This window comes from Stegastes partitus, unplaced genomic scaffold (assembly GCF_000690725.1).
Source record: "Stegastes partitus isolate 25-593 unplaced genomic scaffold, Stegastes_partitus-1.0.2 Scaffold1106, whole genome shotgun sequence".
NCBI lineage: Eukaryota > Metazoa > Chordata > Actinopteri > Pomacentridae > Stegastes > Stegastes partitus.
In genome coordinates, this window is record NW_007578837.1 from 179,873 (window position 1) to 204,701 (window position 24,829).

Genomic DNA, 24,829 nt, shown 5'->3' on the forward strand with positions numbered 1-24,829 from the left:
CAGATAGTAATAGAGATAATAAAGCAATAATTAGGCCAAATGGATTAAAAAAAAAAAAAGAAAGAAAGAAAGAAAGGAGAAAAAAAAAGTGATTTGTACTAAGGTGTATTTTAGTAACACGACCGGCGCTACCTGCCACACAGCGCTACAGGGACACAAACACAGCGGGGTTATCCAACAACTACAAGCAACACACAAACATATTATGTCACAGCTCAGTGCAACAGGTAGGACTGAGGCTACACTATTAGGTCTGCTGTATTTTGAATTGGCATTTTAAAACAACTGCCATCCCGATGAGTTCACACCTATCACCTGACCATTTACATGCAACTGGACGTGCGAGTGTAAACATGCCTGCAGAGGGTCGCTTGCTTGAAAGGAACGTGATTAATCGGGGAAAGACACACGTGTCTGCATCATAGTTCCAAAAATCTCCAGATCGCCTGATTTGAAAATCAACACTGCAAATGGAGTTTCGAAATATCTTCACACTGAAAAGAGGTTTCTAAAAGGTGCTTTTATTAGTACTTTAAATATTCATGTGAGGGTGGACAAGGCGTCAAATGCGCTAAGACTCGGGAAAAGAACTGTGACATCTTAGCTGTGTTTGTAACTGATCTGAAAGCAGATGTTCTACCCAGATGATAAAAAGTCAATCACACTCTTTTCATTTATGCACTGCTTTTATAAGCATCCTTTATATGATGTAATGTGTCAATAAAAAAAGAAAAAAGCCTGGTGCAGGTACCGCCTGTACGGTATGTATGCTTCAGTCGGCTGTTTCCCTGAATGAATCCATGTTTTGTTGCATTTCTGACCTGTGCAGCTGAACAGAGACGTCTTCACTAAGAAAGAGGTGAAATAGCAGATTGGAGGAGATCACAATTTTTTTAGTAAAGCTGTGTGAAAAGTTACACGTGTGTGTGTCGTAACATTTCAAACTTGTGCACAGACTTTCCACGTTATTGTGCAGGCCGCATTTGCACCCAGATGACTGTAGCTGACATCCAATTGAAATTTAAGGCCAACTGTATCTGGACGATCACATTCGCATTACAGTGCATGTCGTGGCCATTTACAGTGCACCTTGCACTGATGTGCATTTCTTCAATGCTCAGGTAAGCTATTTAGAACAGATCATGTTACCAAGACTTAACCTTCCACTTTAGCCTGCGGAGCTGTTGTACATGAAGCAACTTTTTAAACATGAAGCAACTTTTTAAACTTGTACACTGTTGATCCTGCTTAGCTGATCCAACCCAGGATCAAATGTACACCGCCTCATGCATTTTGTAGCTCCAGTAATTGCAGGTACATCTGTTGCCCCTGCACTCTAAAAACAAATGTTGAGGAGCAAAAGAAAATGGTTTGCATTCATCTTTTTGTAAACTTCTAGTAAAATTATCTACAAGAATTAGTTTTCCATCTACAGTTGGGAGCATAAACACACGTTTCAAGTCTTTAAACTTGAAATCCCAAACTCAAGGTGGAGAAAAGGTGTTAAGCCATTTCAAGCAATTTACTACAACTTGAATTTAGATTTAAATCAATTAATACAGAATTTTTAGTTTAAATTACACACAATATTAAGTTAGTGTAATTACCAACATTATTATGCCAACATAACTCTTCAAAACAACGTCTGCAGCATAAAAGGTTTAATTAAATCAATAAATTTGAATTTTTATCTCGCAACCATGCATTTAATTAACTGGTAGAACAGGTCCCCTGACTTGCTTTTTAAAGTGCAGTCTGGTGCTATGATGCAGTGTTAAAAAATGTATTTTTCTTTTAACTTTTGGTCTCTCTTGCAACCTTTTTTTTGTGTGTAGACATCGCCTGAATAATGTGTATAAGTTAGTGTTTGTGTGTGAGAAAGAGTGTGAGCGAGAGGGCAAACGCAAATAGAGCGAGGGGTGGGAGATGTGTTGCTGTACCCAGAAGAGTGAGGAGACAGCAGGTTGCTAAAGAATTGATGAGTAGAGAGGGAACATGTTTCACCTAAGACATTTCCTGCTGCGATACATGTCCTCCATGATGACTTCCTGTCATCAATATCATTACATCCTGCTGAGGTGAGTTGACAAAGGTACCTGATCTGTATCTGTACTACCTTGCACTGTGCCAAGACTCAGTGTGCACGGATCAAAGAAAGAAGAATATGCATCTGTGTGTTTGTGAAGGGCATGAGAGGATTTTACGAGGACAGAAATACAGTTAAAATATTCATTTCAAAAATGGGACTCCCATTGGTTGTATTCCAGCCCATTTGTCGTTTTAAAATGTTCCCTGTGAACGCAAATGAACTGAGATGACTTTATCTGCCTTGAGTAAACACTTGTCACAAGTCTTCATCATGAAAATAAATACGATTTTTTTTGAGTGACTTTAAAGCATTTTAAGGTATTAAACTGGAACAAATGTGCATTAACAAATGAGAAAAAAAATCCACCTCCGCCTATCAACTGAACATCACTTTAAATTCAATATACAGGGGCACAGGACGAAAAGCAGTCTCAAATGAATGGAAATAATCCTTTAAATGCTTTATTAATACTGTAAAATTACAGACTTTCTCTATCAAAAACAATATGTTGCTTGTTTATATTAGTTTCTAACTGGTCAAAAATAAATCCACTATCACATCTAATGTCGCAAAACTATTACTGCCAGCAAAACAGACTCTGAATCACAATGTATGAAAGGACAAAACACTGGAGTGCAGGTGGAGTCTTGGTCACCTCTCAGAGAAAAGCCACTGTTGTATTAACCTCCCTACAGTCAGGACAGTATCAGCAGGTTCTCTGTGGTGGAGAAAATTATATTTCAGTGGTTGACTGAAGGAGAACTATTCCAATACCACACTACTGTCTTGTCATATCAGGATATTGGCCAGTAACAAGAACTTCTTCAGCTGGAAACCAATGAATCAAACTCAAATCTAATAGATCAGACACAAACTTAATCTCAGCTAAAGAACAGAGACAATTGAGGCTCTCCAGGAGCTAACATGTGTAAAGGAGGGATGTTTCTGCCAGAGGTTCAGGCTCCATGACTCACATCTTATAATAACAACAGCTGTGGTGGAAGTGATAGACACAGGGCATAACAGAGGAGTAATTTGAAAAGGTGAAGGAAGAGGATTTATCCCACTCCCAACATTTTCTGGACTTCCCATCATTTCTTGTGCTCATTCGTACCCTCACTGCCTCCATTATACCCCTCTCAGCTTTAAGGCTTTTCAATATATTATAGGCAGTGTGAGATGGGAGTATTACTTGTTAGAAAAAAAAAAACATAAAGCTTGCAATGATATATTATTAATGGGTACCCAACTAGGAAATGACAAACTGACAAACATGTCAAAGACTAAATTTAAAAGACCTAATGAGGAAAATCACAAAATGTAAGCAGTAAAATACAGTTCTTATATCAGCATTTAAATATTTTTTAAACTGTTTTTTTTTCCCTGCAACAATTCTCACTTAAAAAGTATGCACTTTTCTTACAGCTGAGTATTTACTTGTTTATCTTCTGATCTAGCTCTAAAACTAACCTGCACATTCATGCATGTCTTGTCTATTGTTTACAGTGTTTGGTGCGCTGACAGCTTGTGGCTGCCCTGTAAACACAAAGTGGCCACACTAATCTGATATATTGCCGCAGTGCCCGAACAAGGAGCCTTTTTTTTTTAATATGGCACACAAAAAAAAAACTAGGTTGAACAAAAAGCAGGCCAAAGAGACCAGACCTGACTGTGTTCTTGTCTTGACAATAAAAATGCATTACAAACAGTGCCTCACGTGCGCACCTACCTTAAGATCATTTAAACGGATGACAATCCAGTTAAGGATTTTAAGCCTACATGTACCTGCCTTTTACAGTCTTCAGTAACCATGGAAACAGAGAGATTTAAAAAAAAAAAAAAAAAAAGGAGGTGGGTGAACTAGGAAGACTGAACTCTTATACAGTGTGGATGGATAGACACACAGACGGATCAAATTATTATAATACAGAGTACACACAGTATATGTCGCATGCAACAACATTAACCCCCACCCCCCCACCCCCCGGCATCATGGAAGTGTTAAAGTTGTGACTCAAGAAATGTCATAACTAAAAGTTTTGATCAGCTAAAGCATGCTGTAAATGTCAACTACTGATAGTGCTTCACTTCTCTGTTAATTCAGGGCAGATAAATAGCTCAAAGGATAAAATAATAAGATGTGAATTTGACAGCAGCAGGCTTTGCCTTGGCCTTTAAAATGCCATTCCTTTAAACATCACCGTTACTTTGGGTTTAAAAGAAACAGCTACTAGTTATCGATAGGTCACGTGTGGCTGTAGCAGGTTCCGAATGCTGGAAGTTTTGCACATGAAATTTAATAGCAGGATTTTTGTGTTGGTCACACATTTGTTCTCTGAGCTTATTTCAGCAGCGGAGGACAAAGAGGACGTTGTGAATCAGTGTGTTTATGATTTCATAGTCATCTAAAAACTATCTTAAGTGTGCCTTTATTTTTCCTTTTCGTATTCTTGGTATCCTTGGTTTAGTTTGTTGGATCCAAATATTCTGAAATAACTCACCCATTCAACTTCCCTCATAATTGTTGTTTTTGTTTGTGAGAAGCAAGAAGGTCCCCATTTACATTTTCATTATTTCACTAGTGTTCTCATCCAGAGCAATTAAAATGAGTGCAATGGTATTTAGAAGTAAACAGGATGTAATGTGAAAACCTTTTGTGCCATAACCTGTTTCGGGCTTCCAATCAAAAGCTCATTTGGATGTTGAAAACAATGATGTACCATCTTACAAATGATTACCATGGGAACGTGAAGCCACACATCATCAGGTACATCAGAAATCAGCTACCTGAACTAAATATTGGAGTGTCAGTGTGTGTGTGACAGCGAGAAACTGATAGACTTTGGTGTTTTTTTATTCAAGGAAACTTATTCCAGAGTCTCTAATTTCTCAGATAGAGAAAATGATTGCAATCTGACCAGCTGCCCTGCTGCACAACATCAACACCACTTTGCTTACAAGCATCAAATGATCTAATGCAGTAGTGTGCAATCGTTTCAAGCTGTGAACATGAAGATTTCTACTCATGAGGCATAAATTAAACAAACTAGTCAATTTGTGAGCTGGAAATATGTTTTGTTAGCTCGAAAATGATCTCACAACCAGCCACATCTATCCCGTTAAGCCCGGACCACATGTTATTAACCCCATCTCTTACAGTTGAATCATTTAAGCCAGTATCCATACAGCTATTGATTGAACAGACTCATCCTCCTCTGCAGTCTACAGGCAAAATCAATTATCGTCCTTACTTTATTCATGGCATTTACACTGCTCCCATGCAAACTTCCTGTAAATAATGAAAAGGCTAACTATTGGGGCATCAGCACATAACACAAAGACAGTAGCTGTGAATGTTCACACCTCAAGGTTAGCCGGGTAGCGGGGTTCTGTAAATCATCCATTCATGTTCCTGGAAATGGGACAGTGTTTACTTTCCCACAAGACAATACAGACGAGTGATGTATGTCGTGAAACTGCTGATGTTCTCATCATGGTTTCAGAACACGTATTGCCACAACAGCAAGGAATTACATTAATTACATTAACAGTGTGTTTAGCATATCGGCCTAGTCGATTATCAGATCCAATATTCTGCCTTTTTCTGATTATCTTTTTTTTTTTAAAACCAGCTCCTGATACAATAAGTAGATTAAAATATAGGCTACGTTGGCCCTGATGCAGCCGTGTTTCTCTATTTGTAGTCTCCAGCAATGTCCCATCCACGACCCGATCTGATTGGTTACATGTCACGAGGAATAGCCAATAAATGCTACAAACATATAGTAAACCTACACAAATAAAAAAATGTATATTTGTTCTTTCAAAAGCAAGATTGTCATTTTTACTGCCAATATATATCAAGTCACTCCAAGTACTGGGTATCAGTCTCCTTCATTCGGCATCGATATTGGCACAGAAAAAAACATACCATTCGATCCCTACGATATACTTCTGATCATAAGAAAAAAAGAAATGACAGAGATGCAAGCTTCTGTACTGTGGCAGAGACAAAACAGTGGTGAGCCCCCACACAGTGCACTCTGAAAGCCATCTCACATCCATTATATTTCTTTTCTTCTAATATGATAATACCTACAAAAGTGGCCTCTCTACTGTCATCATTTCTGAAGGTCATTTGTTGACGAAACAATGGTACAGAAACATCAGAGAAGGTCAGTGGTGTGGGGACGTTGATACGACGGCTTCATGTCAGTAAGAATCCTCAGAGGGTAAAATCTTTGTCATTAATTTCAATATCTGTATCCTATCCTATCCTAACGAGAGGATTTTAAGGAAATCTGTTGAATATAATACATGATTCAATTACTTTAATGAAGAATTCTTCAAAGGAAATGGCTTAAATAGAAGTGATATTGAGGACTATATATTTTTCTGTGATACTGATGTGGCATAAAGCTGCTTGTAAATCAGCTGACTGAAAACTGACCTGGAAAACAGAAATGAATACATCAGCTCTCTACTTCAACCCTGAAACTACTTCTCAGTAACAGTAATATACTGTGAGGAGTGCATGTGTGTGCGCACGTGTGTATGTATGTATGTATGTGTGTGTGTGTGTGTGTGTGTCTGCGATGAGGACAGGTTCCATTGCTGAGCTGTGCCTTCCAAACGGTTTGCTGATTAAAGCATTTAAAGAAAATTAGCCCCACAGCCACCATAAATCTCCCTGTTTTTCTTTAATGAATGCTGCAAATCTCACATTTCATTTCCCATTTGCATATGAAAAGCATCACCTTCACTTTCGCTATCTCTACGTTGCACAAACCGAATTACAATTCAGTAAACGGGAGTGAGAAAACATTTAAGTCGTGATATGTGGCACAGTTTGTGTCAACATCTGCATATCAATTTGTACCCAAAAACCTCGACTCGAAGTCTGAAGTGGACCAGCTCATTCAAACCTCAGTGAACCTTCGCTCTGATTACAAAGTTATTATGTGTTGGCAGACGACACACAGTTATGACGCCCCATCATCTCAGATGATCCTGATGAACTCGGCACCATCATTCAGTGGCTAACAAAATATGATGCTAAATGAGAATAGGAAAGCATTATCAACTGAAGACAACGTAGCTGGTGTTTCAGTTTGATGAATATTTGGCTTTTTGGGAGTAAACAATCATGCCTCAGATGGCTGCTGAGGCAGAAGGGAGGAATAGAGCAACTTCTGTATGGCATTCACAAAAGGCCCAACTTAATGGAAGTTTGAATTACCATTTAAATAGGATTTCTTTTGGGGGAAGGGGAGGCGTCATACAGAAAGATAAATTACATTGTAAACAATGTCAAAACAGTTTAATGACACATATGAAATGAAAGTACACACCCCGTGCTTTCTTAGCCACTGAGTGATATAAAGAGTGGACTGAATAAAAAATGAGGCAGCCTGAGGAAAAAAAGCGACTATGCAGACTTGTTTTGTCTCTGACTGGGCCGGCACTTTTAATTGACTTGAATAAAAAACTCAATTACAGCATTCTGGCCACCGGAGGGAGAGAGAGCAAGCGACGGAGAGAGAGGGAGAGTGAGAGGAGGATAAGAGGGAGGGTAGGAAGCAGAAAGAGGAGTGAATGAAGCATGAGAGAGGAATGAAGGAGTTATTGGGTCAGAATGGCACCTCAGGGGGGAATCAGGACAGCAGACAAGCTTTTATGCAGGCCAGTCTGTCTATGGGAATTACACCTCACTGAAAGGTGGAAGAAAGGAGACTAAAAAAGAAAGGGGAAGAAAGGTAAAGTGCTTTGTCAGTACCTTCCAAGTCTTTTTATGCATTTATTGTCATCTGTCCTCTGTTATTCCACCGAGGCTGACTGAGATACTGATTGAAGGTGAGGGGCATTGAATCAAGTGAAATCAGTAAGCAGTTTCACTCAGCTGAGGCGCTGATTTAGCGTCCACAGAAGTTGACAGGCCTTGTACTAGGAGAGTATTAAAGTGGAGAACATGAATAGATAAGAAGGCAACAGAACAAATGGCGAGCGTGATGCAAGGAGAAAGAAAGCGACGATTCTTTGCAGGAAGAAACATCCTCAACACCTCGCCGTGATACTATCAGGCTGATAAAGCATGACTGACTGCAGGTCTATTGGCAGATCGGTGTGTGTGAGCACATGCATTTTTTACATGCGAAGGTGTGGTGCAGCTGCGAGAGTGGCGGTGGGGGGAGGGTGGGGTGGGGGGACGGTTTTGCGGAAGTGTGAGTCTTCCAGATATCCAGAAATCAGAAAACAACAGATTCTTTGTCAGCCTACAGCAGTCAATGCAATGTTTGCGGACAGTGAGCCAATATTTCCGCTTTGTGTGTGTGTATGTGGACAGCAAGCTGTTGTTCCCATGGTTGTGTGTTATTGATTAGTCATCTCTGTGGGCAATAGGAGCTGTTATCAGGCCTGACATGAAGACAGACGGGGGTGGATGATGCATGGGACGGGAAAACTGTTCAGACGCAAAGATAATGGAGCTACACACACACACACACACACACCGATACATACGCACACACACACATGCTGTAAAGATGGACGGGCACACACTGCCACATGCTCCCACAGATTCTTGCGCACACAATAGACCTATTACACAAGTGAGCGCAAATGTATTGGCAGCAATAGATTTGTTTTCAGCACCACGGACAGCACTCTAAATCTTGAGCGATGCCAGTGCGCGGTGCATATGGCTAATGATTATCTATTGTAACGCCCGCAACTATAATCAGCCATTACTCATGGGAGTTAAGTGTAGATGCCCTCGAGAATCACAGTAAATTTACCAAGTGCATCCAAGAAGTGGAGACAAAACTTAATATGAAATGAGTGCACGCTGTGACAACAAACCCAGCGCTTCTTACGACCAAGACGCTTGAACCCAGGATCCTGGTACTCACCTAAAAGAGGAAGAGAGAGAAAAAAAAAGAGAGAGGGAGCAGGGTCAGAGCCTCAGATTTACATCATACATAATGTAGTGTGGATAACAAAGCAAGCACTTAACATTGTGACATGTTTAACAGCTTCCTGCATTTCAACGCTGTCTGCAAACACACATACATGTGCTTCTACCTCTGTCATTAACACAACGCATTCCTTGAGTGCTCACGCTAACCTTAAACGAAATGATTAACCCCAACACTTCAGTGTGTTCAAGCCACACTTTCAACATCTGCATGTCCTCAAGGGTGTGTGTGTGTGAGTGTGTGATGTAAATTTCGTCATCCACCAAAGTCTGTGCGGAACAGACTCCTCTGCATATGTTCAAATTTGGGGCAAATCTGCAAGTTCACCAACACGTGCCAGGAAACAGGCACTTGTTATGCATCGTGGCAGCGCATAGAGATTCTCCACACATTTATAATTTATCATTAAAATAGCTGTAATTGAAGTTGTCGACTGCTGGACTTTGGAGGTGCTTTGATTCGCACATGTTCCATCAGCGGAGCCCAAACTTCCAGAAATCCTGTAAAAAGTGCAAAGTTACAGCCAACAAACACCCAAAGGAACCCCATGTGTTCGACATACGAGGCAGCGGTGTAGCAGACCAAAGCTTAACTATTGCCGTATGTACAGAACTGCATTCACATCTACTGTCCAATTTAAGTTTTAGACTGTGAAAGTGGAGACAAATACACACTGATATAGACACATACACATGCAACCACATGCAACCACATGCACACACACAAAAAACTTTTTTAAAGTTTTAAGAGCTGCTGAATATTTGAGCAATTTTTCCCCACAAGGAGCCTATAGCATCGCTTCTTTGCAATCATATAGCAGCAGCAGTACATCACACAATCACACCGAGGAGTACATTTTTCAATAGAAAAGCCTTGCACATGTTATTACTTCNTTTTTTTTTTTTTTTAGTGCAACTGGCGCCTCGGTGTTTGCCTAGATTTGGGTCTATTTGATGTGTTTTTTGGTGCTTTGGTGGAGCCTATGAGCCAACTGCTTCACGGGCTTAGGTCTCTCCAATAACCTGAGGGTTGTGCGGGTTTTGGGAAGTGTTTGCCTGTGTGTGTGCCTGTGTTCACAATCTAATGTGGCATCTAAAGTGATGTGACAGCTCCTGCAAAGGGAGGCTAGGCTAGTCCTGAGCCAGTGTAGGGGTTGTTTACACCCCAGAATGTGACACATCACACAAGAAAGGGAGGAAAGGATGGGGAACTGGCACAGAGGGTGATGAGATCTGACAGCTTTCAAGTGTGTTCTTTGTTTGTGTGATTATATCTTCTGTTCATAAAAAAACAAAGAAATGTGCAACTCTGTTCAAGAGTTTTTTTCATTGGCTTTTGAGCACAGTATTTGTTCACTGGCCTGTGTAAATCGGGGCACTCTAGGGTATCTATCAATGCAAAGAGCAGAGCCAAACGAGGATAGAAGTTTCTCTGTCGATGGTCAGAAGTATCGGCTGAGAGAGAAGAACGGCCTCAGGGAAGGCACATGCACACATCGATGTTACATACATCTATTCAAGTATTAAAAAAATCAAGACAATTACGCAAGAACACCAGGCTATAAGTAACAAATCCTGAATCCTCTATGAGCCACTTCGTTAATCCCACAAAAAAAAAAACCTTCAAACTCAAGAAAATGAAAATGGCATGAGTTTAATTTCAATAATAATTCTCTTTTTTTAGTCTTTCATTCTCTTTTCTTCCCTCTTTTTTTCCTTTAGTCATTTTATGACGAGCCAAACCAGTAGTTAATGGCTCCAGTAACCACTTAAAGAAAGAGAAAACAGAGGGGTGGTCTCCATTGCGAGGGCAGATATGTACTCCAGATGAGTAATGCAGTGCTAACGCAGACCAGATGCATATGTTTTGCTAGAGTACGGGTTCACCGCACCGCAGCCTTTTTATAAATGGCGGGTTTGCCTGCTACAGGATCCAATCAAAGCACACTGAGATTGGACAACAGTTTCACTTTTGCTGAGGGTTCATTTGTTACTATTTCTGTAGCCGGGCTTACTCTGCATGATCAAAAGTCTGGGTGCTTAATGTTGTACCGCAGACAGCTGAGGAGGTATCTGTGTCTGCCCAGCTACTACGTGGAAATGAAATGTTCCCTGTTTATGAAAGTGTGTGTGCTGATGTGTCTGTATATATATATGAAAAAAAAAAGGAGACAGAGGACATCGGGAGGGGCTGAAGGGTAGAGCGAGGGTACGGAGGGTTGGTTGAGTTCAGTCTAGCAGCATCATTAAATCTGGTTTCGGGAAGAGAAGGGAGGATGATGAGAAGAACAGCAAAGCGCAAATAAAAGTGAAAAAGAGAGAAAATACAGAAGGACTAACTAAGCTAAGCACACAGACATGTTTTTGTGAGTTTTGTGTGTGTCTGTGTGCTTTTATTACCCGTGTTGTGGGGACATAAATCAGTTTATATAGTGACACTGGTTGTGTCTGAAATCATCCACTCACTCCCTGCTCACATAGGGACCACTATATAGTGAACTATGTAGGGGGCACCTCAGCAAACTAATATTTCGGACACTACTCGAGGTAACAATTACGTCACTCGTTAGCCGGGATTTGTGCCGTAGCAGTGTAGTGCAAACACATCACATTCACGGCTTATTGCACAGCTAAGAAATGGGTAAAATAAAATTGAACAAAACGTTAACGAGAACTTACTTACATTCTAAGTTTTTAGGCTCTCGTTCGTCTCGTTTACATTTCCTTTCACCACGCATGATGGTCCATATTGTGACCATCGGCTGTACACTACTTTTCACAATGTATTGTGGGATATTTTGAGTGAACTATATAGAGTGTAACATGAGCAACTTAACATTTGGACAGCACTACAAATGGCGAACACCCCATATAGTTCACTATATAGGGCATAGGGGGTGATTTCGTACACAGCCACTGTGTTCGTTTTTTGCAGAGAAACAAACAAGTTTCTATAGTTTGTGTTGTGGACGAAGAAGTGAAGGTTTCTGATAAAGTTTACCCTGATCTTGCATTATTCCTCAATCTCACGGGAAAGACAGTGGAGTGAAGACGGTCTCAATTACATTTTGATGTTGTTTTTTTCCTCTGCTCTCTGTTTTACCTTCCTATGTTAATATTTCTGTTTTTTGTTCGCCTCAAACTCTCCCTTATTCTGTTCCCCTGGACCAAAGCAGAGCAATCAGCATTTGTGATGCTGATAATGAAATTCTCCAATGTATCGCTGGCCAGCAAACAGCAGCAGCAAACAGCATATTTCAGCTGCCAACATTACATGGAAATTACCAGTATTAAGTGAAATACTGTGTGTGTCAGCGGCAACCTGGAGTTTTGACTACTGTGTCATTAGCTTTCTCGGATTTTAAGGCACTAAAGGCAAGTGAGGACAGAAATAATGGCCAGACTTTACTGGGAAAGTTTACTGATGAAACTGAAAGTCATATGAAGTGACAGTAAAGCGTTAGTAAAAAAAAAAAAGATATTTACTCTCTAGGGCAGGGTTTATCTGAGGCACAGAGTTATTAGCAGGGTCCGTTTGGCTTTAGGATTGAAAGGTTCCACTGTCTACACGAGATAAGTGGCCTGGACTGTACTCACCTTTGGGTTGGGCGCAGAGACAATCAGGAGAGCTTATGGAAGCGTTCAGTGTCATTATGCACTTGTTGTTATACTGATAATGATAACGTGAATATGCACTTTGATTTAATTAGACTAATATTATGAATTAGTCGCTGATAACTGTGAGACACTTCCATGTGTTAAAGCTTCCCGGGAGCTTGTAATCACATTGGGCGTGAATTGGATCATAGTAGCAGCCAACAGGTTGCTATTCAGATATTAATGGATTTGAATATAGTGGCTTGAGGTTAAACTGTAATGGTATGTGATGGCCAAGGTATCTTTGGGTTCAGCCAAGTATAGAAAAACAGTGGCTCAATGTTCACAAGAATATAGTTTAAGGATACAAAAGGGTCACAGTTTAGATAAGGATAAAGCTAAAAAAAAAAAAATAATAATAACAAATACATCCAGTTGGCAAATCTCTATTTGATGAGCTGTTAGTCTTTGGAAAGCACTCGAGCATTCAAATAAATAGTTTATTAAAGTTATATTTGTTAAGTTGTAATTTATATTACCACAGAATTTTTTTTGCTTTTACTGTTTTGATCTCCAGATCCCTGTGAACATGTGTACGGCATCAAAAACAAGAAAAGTCCATTACTAGAAAAGTTAATAATGGACACATGCAACCAAAAACACATTTTTAAAAAGTGGTGACTTTGGGGATACAACCTATTTTAATATTACTGAAACCAGAGAAAACAAATAAAGAGGGCTGTTGCTCTGTACTTCAGCAGGGGAAGTCAAGACGACTGAGAAGGTCTGGTGGGATACAGTCAGTTACTTCCTTGCAATAATAGCATCATCTACATGTGCGTATCATGTCTAAGAAAGCCACACAGAAAAAAGAAAAAAAAAAAAAGAACCAGATGTCCAATATAGAAAGAGGAAATAGATTTGTTTGGAACACTGACGCATGAACTCTGCTTAGTAAAGACAACTGATGCCAGGAACAGAGCAGAGCTAACAGAGTGAGGAAGATTCATATCAATCCATATGAAGCTTTAAGACGAGGGACTTTGTTTACCAAGATATGTAATAACTATCTATTTCTGCAAAGACGTAGTGGATGGAAATGTATGTAGTTATGCACCTACTTTTTAAAAGTACAAGTATACACATCAAGTCAGACAATTTTCCAATTTAAAAACCTGAGGCAGAGCCATTGACGACAAGCTTGAAACAGCACAAAGGACTGACTGTGCTTCTATCTGCACCAATCACAAGCCAAAAGGCCATCGAAGAACACAAAGGAATAACTGATAATTAAAACTTATTATCAAAATGAATAGATATAAAATATACCTCCCAAATTAACACAAAAATATTTTGTGTGATCTTCTTATTTGGCCCTAATATTATCAAATAATATACATTTTGAATATTATTTTACTTAAACTCAAAACAGAAACATCAATATATTCTAACATGTTGAGATACTGGCTTAGTGGCTTTCTAATTCTTCTACGCTATAAGCCACAATCATTAACATTAAAACAAAAGAAGCCCTCAGGTTTTTCACCAAGCTTAACAGTCTGGAACAGTTAAACTTTCTACTTGCTTTAATAACTAATGGAAAATATGAAACTTCTTCCCTATGTTCTAATTTTTTGAGATGCACTTGCAGGCTGGTTTGTATAACAAGCTCGGTGTGTGTCATTACGCTGGCCGGTGAGCTGGTATCAGTTGCAGTGAGGACCTTGAATAAACTGCTGTCTATCACGGACAATGCCAACCACCTCCTGCACAGAATACTTGTTAACCAGAGGGGCATGTTCAATGGCAGGCTGCTGTCACATAGCTGCTCAACAGAGCGACTCAGGAAATCCTTTGTCCCCGGAGTCATCCGGCTCTTTAACATCTCCCAAAGGAGGCGGAGAGGAATGAGTCTTGATGACCTGGGCTTCTGTGCTGGACTCTCTTATGTTTAAACTTCTTGTCTGTTAAAGACTTGAACTTGGCTTTGCTGGCAGCCTTTTCTTAATTGGCATGTTAACCCTTTGAAGACTATCTACTCTGTTGCACGGATCCAATCTGGACGTTGTGTTCTGCACACCTCATTTTTTTGTTTTTGCGGAGGCTTGGTTGCTTATTACCAGTACATCACGTCACATCGTCAGCTATAATCACTTAGTATTCTGCCATCATCGCTGGTATTAGTCTTTTTGTCTGCTCGTTATTACTTATTATTACCCTTTAAGCTACTGGATGCCTACATTTCCCTTGAGATTAATAAAGTTTCTATCTATCTATAATTAAGTGGAGAAAAAAAAAAAAGAATCCTGCTAAAAGTCATGCCTGTGTGCTCAGGTTAGCAGATGGCACGCTGTACAAATGCACCTGCCTTAGTGCTGCCATGAGTTTGTGTCTCAGATTACATCATTGTCCTGATTGTAAGTTTAATGAGTTTCTACATGATGCCTCCAGCTAAAACTGTGAAGAAAAAAAAAAAAGCAGAACTGAAAGGTACTGAAATGATTGTCAGAAAAGGAAGTACTCGTATTAGAAAAATAGATGACAGAGACTTGTAATAGAATGTAGCATGTGCTGAAGATATAATGCAAAAAAAAAAAAAAAAAAACTATGATTCATGTGTTAAAGTAAGTGATCACATGAGGATTCTAAACTGATATAGTCCAGTTTGTGTTTAAACCAACAGACCCCATGAGCATAGCAAAGTGCACACAACATTCAGCGGTGACAAAACTCACAACTTCAAATTTGTTGAAGCAAGAAATATTTGTTGGCAGAAATGTTCACAGTATTTTTTTTATTTTTCATGAGTTCCAAGAGCTGATTAGGGTGACATGTCGGAACGTGAAAACTCGGAGCTGCCACCTAGCGTGCAACACCACCACATATTGCTGCATAAATACTAAAGCATAGCTTCAAGTTGGAGCATCTACAACCCCTGGACATCTTTCACATGTGCATCTTGAACTGAATGATTTTGATTTAAACCATAGCATCCATGGCAAGAGCCTATGCAGTGGTGGGTTAGCTCCGAGGGCAAGCGAATGGATTCTTGGAAACAGAAAAAGGAAGCAAAAAGTGCACTGCTTATTCCTCGCTTTTGGGCAGAAAACATTGGCAGTAACAGAGATGCAGGAAGTGTCTCTTAGGGTTTACAAGGGTTTATTTGCTGCTAAGATGTCAAGCTGTGTGCTGTAAAATATTATTTGGTGATCTCCCCTGGTTAACCAGTGTTCAAAAAAAAAAAAAAACTAAAATGGATTCTTCTATTTCTCGTACAAATATATCTGTGAAAGCTCCTGACAAGAAAAACCTGCCTCTCTACAAGACATCATGAAACTCCAGCCAACAGTTGGACAGGCCTGGCTTGAAGTCTTTCATGAGAGGTAAGAGAGATGTGAGTCACTGCTTGACCTCACGATGTTGCCTGCATGAACTAATTTAAGGAAACATGTGAGATATAATGGTGTATTAAAAAAAGTTTCTCTCGTACTGCGGTCCTGTCATTGCTGCACCAAATAAAGAGTGTACATGTGTTCCCATCACTCACAAAATCCAGAGCGCTCCTGAGTAGGTACCACTGCAGATTATTGATTGACTCACCTGGAGAGACAGAGAATGAGAGAAAATGAGACAAATAGAAAACAGTGGTTTGTCACCTATATATGAACTTACCTTATATGACAATGTAATAAACAACTTATGCATATTGCACTTTCCTGACATAAAGTTTGACTGCATTTGTAACTTGCTCCAAGTCCATTACAATGTCTGCATTTGCACTTAAAAACACCGATGCATGCATGCACCGTCATACAAAGCAGGTCTACTTCCCTTCATGATACAGAGCAAACGCTGAAGGAGGATCAGGATGTCTTTTCCTGCTGAGTGACTGATAGAGATTATGGAGGGGGTGGGGAGTGTGTTTATTTGAAAAGAAAAGATGCGCGTCTGTATACTTGTGTATATGTGTTTCCAAGGATGTGTACAAGTGGGCGGATGAGATGCTGGCGCCTTGTGAAATGTTGAGCGATGTGGTTCGGTGTCAGCCGTCGTTGGCAGTTCCAAATTATGAAAGAGGCTTTGTTTTCTCCTTTTTAAAAATTCCATTGTATTTGACTGTATTTGCATCTATTGATGTTGCGCGCGTGTGATGTTGTGCGATGTGTAAATGACAAGTCTAATAAATCCGTTAATGAAATTCCTTGAAAGCCCGGCTCCACTTGCTATATAAAATGGCTTATGTGTGTGTGTGTGAGTGAGTGAGTGAGGAAATAAAGGTAGAATGGACAGAGAGTGAGAGTGGAGGGGTAATGAGCCCTGGTCTGAAGTCAAAAGCAAAGTAGAAGCTCATCTCCTCCAATCAGACGATAGCAAAGCTAATGAGGCACAAAGAGGGAGCCTTAAGAAACCTCACTATAGCTTTTGTTCCGACCAGGAGCTTTCGCATTAGCTCGGGGTCATTGACATAAAGCCTAACATTAGACAGTCAAACTCACCTCGGTGAACAAAGTGATCTTTAGCAGGTGGAAAATAGTTACTTTTCCTCAGTAAACACATTAATGCCTCTGCGAATTGACTTTACGCCATCGTGAGCGAAGACCCGGACGCAGCTCGCCCTGCTGGCGTGCAACAAGCTGGGCTCTACCTGCTGCGGGAAAGCCGAGCGGTGTGTACGGAGGAGCGCGTCACGAGGTGGTGCAGCTGCACTGACATGGATAAAGGCGCACTAATGTGTTAATGGATGCTTTACCCATCAAGACGCATCTGGAGCGAGTGCTGACAAGGTGACAGCAAGTGTGTGTCCGTGCACGTGTGAGCGAATGTGCGCGTTCCGGTGTGTCCGTTGCTCTATGTGACTGCGAGCAGAGCAGCCAGACGGCGAGAATCTCCTGCTAGTGGAGCTGCATGTAATGTGAGATGATGTTGTCCTTTCTGGAAACAGATTAGCTCGAGGATCCATATTTAAATACCGAAAGAAGCGGGATCACCACCATCTAAGTTTGACGGTCCCCCCTCCACTCAGGCAAATTAAATTGCATGCTAAATATTCTTTATAGAACACACAAAACACACAAATATTTGCGCTGCTAAATCACTGGATGTGTATATTTACACAGCAAGGCTTGTATTATCACTAATTACACAATCTCAGAGGATCGCCTGTGTCTTCCACTCTTAATGTTTTCATGAAAACTTGATGAATCTCCTGACAGGACAGAGAACTCAGACGACTAAGTACATCGCTCTTGTCAAACACACTCACGGCCTCATCCACTCAGGAAAGACCAAAATATCTTAAGTGTTTTTGTCGAAGCGCAACCTCAGAGCAGAGTGTGACTGCTTGTAAATCCCCGAGATGATTAAAGTGTAAAGCATACAGGCAGAGAAAGAAAAAAAAAAAAAAGAAGAAAAAAAAACATGTGCCTGTGTATGTGATGAATGCGAGGAGGGAAGAAAAACTGCGATCAAATTGTTCTTTTTTTTTTTTCCTGTCTTATTATGAGAGCTCATGTATTATCACCGGGACGACTCGTTCTCAGGAGTTTGCACCTGTTTCCTTATTTGCAAGTTCCTTTTAGAAAGCCTGGAAATCTTCTTGCGTGAGACCAAGGAGGACACTGAGCATTGTTTTAACATGCAAAGTAATGAGGCATAGTCGGGAGGGGGGGGGGGTCCTGTTGGTCTTGGCCTAAAAACCCACAAAAGAAGAAGTAATGACCAGTGACAGTTCAGAGTCTGGTGCAGTAGTCTAGTCAAGTGTATAAAAAGTTCATTATGAAATCTGAGTGAAGGAGGGGGAAACTGTCAGTCTCGTATTGTACGCTCTCCGAAATATTTACTACCAGATACTTTACTTTGACAATGAAACTAAAATAGTGGGCTGTTTTTGCCAGGCTGTATTTCTCACCACCTCCATCCCACGTGTATAAAAGCTGTTAAAAGCAGAGTGAAAGCAAAAGTGCAAAAGAAATGGCAAGAGACACCACACGCTGCAAGATAACTTATTAGAAGAATAAATCTTTTTTTCCCTGTTGGTGGCCCGTTGGTCTGGGCCAACACATGTCCAGGCCAGGGATCTTTATTGTGTGTAAATCTCTTCTTTCTCTGTTTCCATAATCCTGCTACTTTACATTATTAAGCTGATCAATAAAGGCACAATGCAAAAAAAAAAATAGAGCCTTAAGAAAATAGAAAACAGCAATAACAAAACTTCAACATAAAAAGGAGTTACACAAATATCAGTGAGAATTCTTGCGGTGCTATTTTAATTTAACGGTAAAACAACATGTAAATGTCTGATGCGGTGGAACCAGCGCGGTTTGCAATATCTCAAATTTTAGTGCAACAATTATAACTCTATTATTTCTGCCCTATTCTGTGGGAGGACAATACCTCTCAGCAGGAGGTGTATAAGAAAGATTATTACTGGTGAAAGCCCTTTTGAAGTGTTTGGTAGTTGTGTTTGTATGTATCTGAGCTACGATATAATTGTTGCTACTTAATACAATGCCACTGTAGAGATAATTGCATATTAAATGTATGAAAATACAAATTGATTTAAACAGTTTCAACTCCAGGAGCACGTCAAACCGTTACAGAAATGTTCAAGGGAGCTGCAGAGTGTAGATCAGTCTATATTGTATTCTATTTCAGCGAATGTCTGCAGCGCATCAGCTTTTTTTTTTTTTTGCTTAAGGACTTCATTAGTTTTATGTAGAAAAAGCTTTCTTTCGGTATTCAGACGCTACCCTATTCAGCGATCTTAACTGAAGGTCTGCAGAGGTGGCCTTAAATTCATCCAATTATTCATTTGGCAATTTTCTCTTTCTGTTTCAGTTGTATTTCTTTATGCTACGTTTAAAGCACGGGCCTTCAAAAAGGCATGCTTTTGTACATGCGTTTAGCAGAGAAAAAATGTTAGAGGATAATTGCATTCCTGGTTTAGAGAAAAGTAACCCAAATTATTATTTAAAGAGCAGGGTGACTTACGTTGCACCTGTAACCACGGCCAACACGGCGAGAAGCTGAACCACCGGAGGTCAGCAGAAACGTGATTTTTTAGGGCAAATTACGCTTTCATAAATAAAGAAAAATAACTCATATCTATGATGTTCCGCTTTGTTGAGACTCTAACACATTTTACACATATTGTTAAGATACCATCAGCTCTCGAAAAAAAAAAAAACTCTGAAAACTCTGAAAAACTGTGCTTTGTGTTTTGTGGTTTGGCAAGACTCAATAAGCAATTTCTTGGTACTGGTGCCATGTAAAGTAAGCTGTGCAGTGGAAGAGCCTGGATGCCTATTCACAAGGTTTTGGGAGACTTGTGAGAAGTGGAGTATTATGCCAAAAGCATTTCTTCTGCCAGGCTCAATTGATTCTCAGTGGATATTTTTCCGACTAAGTGAAAATAGACCTTGTTTGACTTAGACCGGCAGCTCTACAGTATGTGAAATTGAGAGCTAACTACTGACAGACAGATTTGCTCCGCCAAGGACCCATCTATGTTTTATTAAATTAAAAACATTCTCTCCAATCCCACAGATCAAAGGTCTACCCCTCTCAAAGCCATGTCCTCACATGGCGGAGTATTAGATCACGTCCTCAAAGACTAATGTTGTTTAGAACAGTATTTTATTTTTTTTAAAAAGCGTATTGAGGACTCATTAAATAAGTGCCCTGTTGCTGACATACAGAACAAAAGCACATTAAAATGTTATAGATAATTCAAACACAGCTCAAAAAGCCTTGCACTGCCAGCACAATTCAGCACTTGACAAGGAAATTAGTCATTGCTGTGAAATATTGGATGTAAACTGCGTTTAGTTGTTTGGTAGAAATTCAAGGTTCTCTGTTTAGAAATATACATTTATTAAATTCTTGATCTGGAATGGTAAATTTATGGCAAATTCACAGCATCTAATTGTACAGCAGAACCCGGTTATAGATTTTTCTGAAGAAGACGATGTTCTGACCATTACGGTTTGTTCAAATGATCGATTTTTGAGAGAAGTCAATATGTAACCTGCACATTTCTGGTCTCATAAACAAGAATCCAGTTACCCCCCCGAGACACCCAGTATCCTATTATATTAAATGCCAGATCGTCTCACTGCCCACATTCCCTTGTTTGCGAACAAACTAATAAATACATGGTGTACACAGTCGCAAAATTAACATTCAGTACAAAAAGCCCGTGGTTTATTACCAAAATGATAAACTGTCTCTGGTGCTGCTGGAAATAAAATAACAAAAACTATTGTCTTTATTTTTCAGAAACACTGCAATATGCTTTTCTGGAGCCAAATTGTAATTGTTCGATTTACTTTGTGTTTTGTGTAACTTTTATTTAACTGCCAAATAGTAAAATTTTTTTCTCCCCTCAGCATGCGGGGGATCCACTGTCTGCACACATCTACAAACTGTACGTCTGCCCTTGTAAACACACATTATACTAGATAAACTGCCCGGCAATATGTTGCACTCTGTCTGAAAGTCCCGGTGAATTTAGATCTCACTGTCTGTGGAAGCAGCCTGAAAATCTCGGCTCTAGTCCAATCAACTCTGTCAGCAGCCAAAGACTAAACTCTGTCAATTTCCACACTTTGTAGTTCACTGAGTGTTTCTCTGCTTCTCACTACAAAAGCCTCACCCCTTTTGCCCTGACACACAAAAAAAAACACTGCGAAATAACTAAAACATCGTTTGAAGTCGGAAGAAAAATGGGACAGCAAAGCAAATGTCTCGGTGTCTTTCGCTCCGTTTTTCTCATGAAATGATCCGCTAATAATGGCAACGAGAAAAAATCGCGGTTTTCAACCAACAGCACGTGCAAATAAAACCACATTCAGCAGAGCCACACAAAGACCTACCGGAGCTTTGACACACAATCACTCAAGAAACTTTTCCGTCACTTTTTATTCTCGTCTTTCCCTGGGTGTAAAACTTGGGTTATTTATATTTCTTTCCAGCATATTATGTCAGACCTGAGGAAGTATGAAAAATAAGATAAAGGGGGGAAAATGACATTTAACTCTATACATATCCATACAGCAACACATTTCCCTTCCCAGTGTGGGCGAAATATATTTATTGCATCAGGTTTGGGTTGAAGTTATAAGTTTTAAATAGTATTTCCCATGCATACTGAATATGGATCTCATTATCCAAGCGTATGTAGAAAAAATAAGAAATCATGCACTAATAAATCATGGCTCTCGCCTGCTTGAGTCATGCTGTGCAGATAAGACCTTAAATGTCACATGAATGTGTCATATTGAGGCTACAACCCTCCAAGGAGCGAGCAACATCTCTCATTCTTCCACGCACATAAAAACAGGTCATTCTACATCCTAATTAAAGCTCCGGGTTCAAATCTGAAGTCGCATTGCTTCCTTTGTTTGGTGTATTGAAAAGCGCACAACACATGCATATTTAAAAACTGGAAGGTACAGCCGGAATCTAAAATTAGCAGGGATTTGAACAGCGCTTGCGGCGTTAAGAAAATAAAAATCATCCAGGGGGTTTTGAAAACTCTGTACCACCAAAAGATTGGACCGAATCAGTCACCTCACATGTATGGGAATAATCAGCTTTAAGGAGCGTGAAGACGGATCACAGAAACTCCTCGCAGTCAGAACGTCTTCTATAAGTTACAATTTTGCTTGCATCCAAAGTAGATGAAACTCCTTCTGCCATTTTGTATTTTCTTCCCTGACCTCTTCAAAAAAAAGTCATGCATGTCTTCAGCTTGCAGGACTCCTACACATTTTCTATTTCAAAATTCCATACTTTTCCTGTCTCATATTTCCAGACTTCTCGGTGGATTTTTCAGACTACGTCTGCACTTTAGCTAGAGGCTTATACTATAAATAAGTGGTTTTAAGTGCAACTGTATGTTACATTCTGACTATGTATGCTATTATGTTGTCAAATAATGGCTATAAGATTGTAGCTACAGGTAGATTACCTCATACAAATCCATTAACACCAAACCCAGTAAAGCTCTATGCATTTTTATTCAAACTAACACAGTGAGCAACAAAGACAAGCAACAACAGCTCTGCCAAAAGATGACTTGTGGTTCCTTCACTCCCCTTACATACTGAATTAATAATAGTATATACTGTTCTTTCCCACATACACTATTTTTTTCTTTTATAAATGAATATCTAAAATTAGTTGAAAAGAGTTTAATAATTATGTTTTGGGAGTGATTTCTATGTTTAGTGTGTCCATGGAGATGACATAAAGCTTCGGTTTCTTTCTGCAGTTTACATTTTGTGAACATTTCTGTTACCTACATCGCTGCATAACCAACACGTGTTCAGACAAACTTCATATTTGGCAATTTGAGATGCTATGTACCATTTATATGCAATGCAAAGGCACTGATGCCTTTTTTTTTTCGAGCTAATTTGTCCAGTTTTCGTACAGTTACGAGGCAGGGCTGTTTTTGTCACAGCGGCATAAAGGCAGCTCTGCGTACAACTGTGTGCTTCTCGTCGCTTTCGACAACATCAAACTTGCTCCGTGCTTCCTCACATAGTGGGAAACCTTTAAGCTGCGCTGGCTCCAAACACCATGAAAAACACTTTGCCTGTATGATCAATCAAATTCCACACTGTGTAGGAACCCTGAGCTTGAGTACGAGCTCATCTAGCTGCACTTCAGAGGAGCACTGCTGACATCTTTGGTCCGTGCTTAGCCACACACACACACACACACACACACACACACAATGCAAAAAAAAAAACACCTCACTTACTGGTACACTTTTGCCAGCAATGAGTTGGAAATGTTCCGCCTGTTATCGGCAAACTATAAAGGACCATTTACTGTACTGCTGTACCGGTGGATGGGCTCAGCTGTACATGCTGAAATCTGAAGTAATAACTCATGTTGTTTTTTAAAAAAATATGTTTATGACTAAAAGCAGCTTAGAAAATGATACAAAAAATGTTTTTCTTTCCCCCCCTCAGGTTGACAATTGTAGTCATAGCTTGAAACTTCAAATCGCTGTTACACATTTTACATATTATATGTCATTAGCTGACTCAGAAAAGTTTCAGGACACTTCAAAAAAAAAAAACTCACACACAGCTGAGAGGCACTTCATTGCAAAAATAACTCGGAGGTCTGAAAATGAACAGCTTCTGTATTAAATCACTGCTGTGCTGAATTAACACAGCTCCAATTAAACCAATATCACACAAACACAAAAACACTCCTTCCTTCTTCTACTCTCTCTCACACACACACATATGCATATACAAAACATGCACACACAGGCTATAGACATTTAAACAGGGGCTGTTCTGTTGGGTTACTGATAACAGCTCTAATATATTTCTAATGAGGCACCTGCCAGGCTGTAGAGCTGCTAATTCACTAGTAGATTCGGCTGAACAGCTAGACTCTCTTCGGCTCAGCAGGGGACACGGACACACACGGAGAACGAGAGGGGGAGAGAAAATTTATGGAATTTTTACCTGTCAGATAGTAATAGAGATAATAAAGCAATAATTAGGCCAAATGGATTAAAAAAAAAAAAAGAAAGAAAGAAAGAAAGGAGAAAAAAAAAGTGATTTGTACTAAGGTGTATTTTAGTAACACGACCGGCGCTACCTGCCACACAGCGCTACAGGGACACAAACACAGCGGGGTTATCCAACAACTACAAGCAACACACAAACATATTATGTCACAGCTCAGTGCAACAGGTAGGACTGAGGCTACACTATTAGGTCTGCTGTATTTTGAATTGGCATTTTAAAACAACTGCCATCCCGATGAGTTCACACCTATCACCTGACCATTTACATGCAACTGGACGTGCGAGTGTAAACATGCCTGCAGAGGGTCGCTTGCTTGAAAGGAACGTGATTAATCGGGGAAAGACACACGTGTCTGCATCATAGTTCCAAAAATCTCCAGATCGCCTGATTTGAAAATCAACACTGCAAATGGAGTTTCGAAATATCTTCACACTGAAAAGAGGTTTCTAAAAGGTGCTTTTATTAGTACTTTAAATATTCATGTGAGGGTGGACAAGGCGTCAAATGCGCTAAGACTCGGGAAAAGAACTGTGACATCTTAGCTGTGTTTGTAACTGATCTGAAAGCAGATGTTCTACCCAGATGATAAAAAGTCAATCACACTCTTTTCAT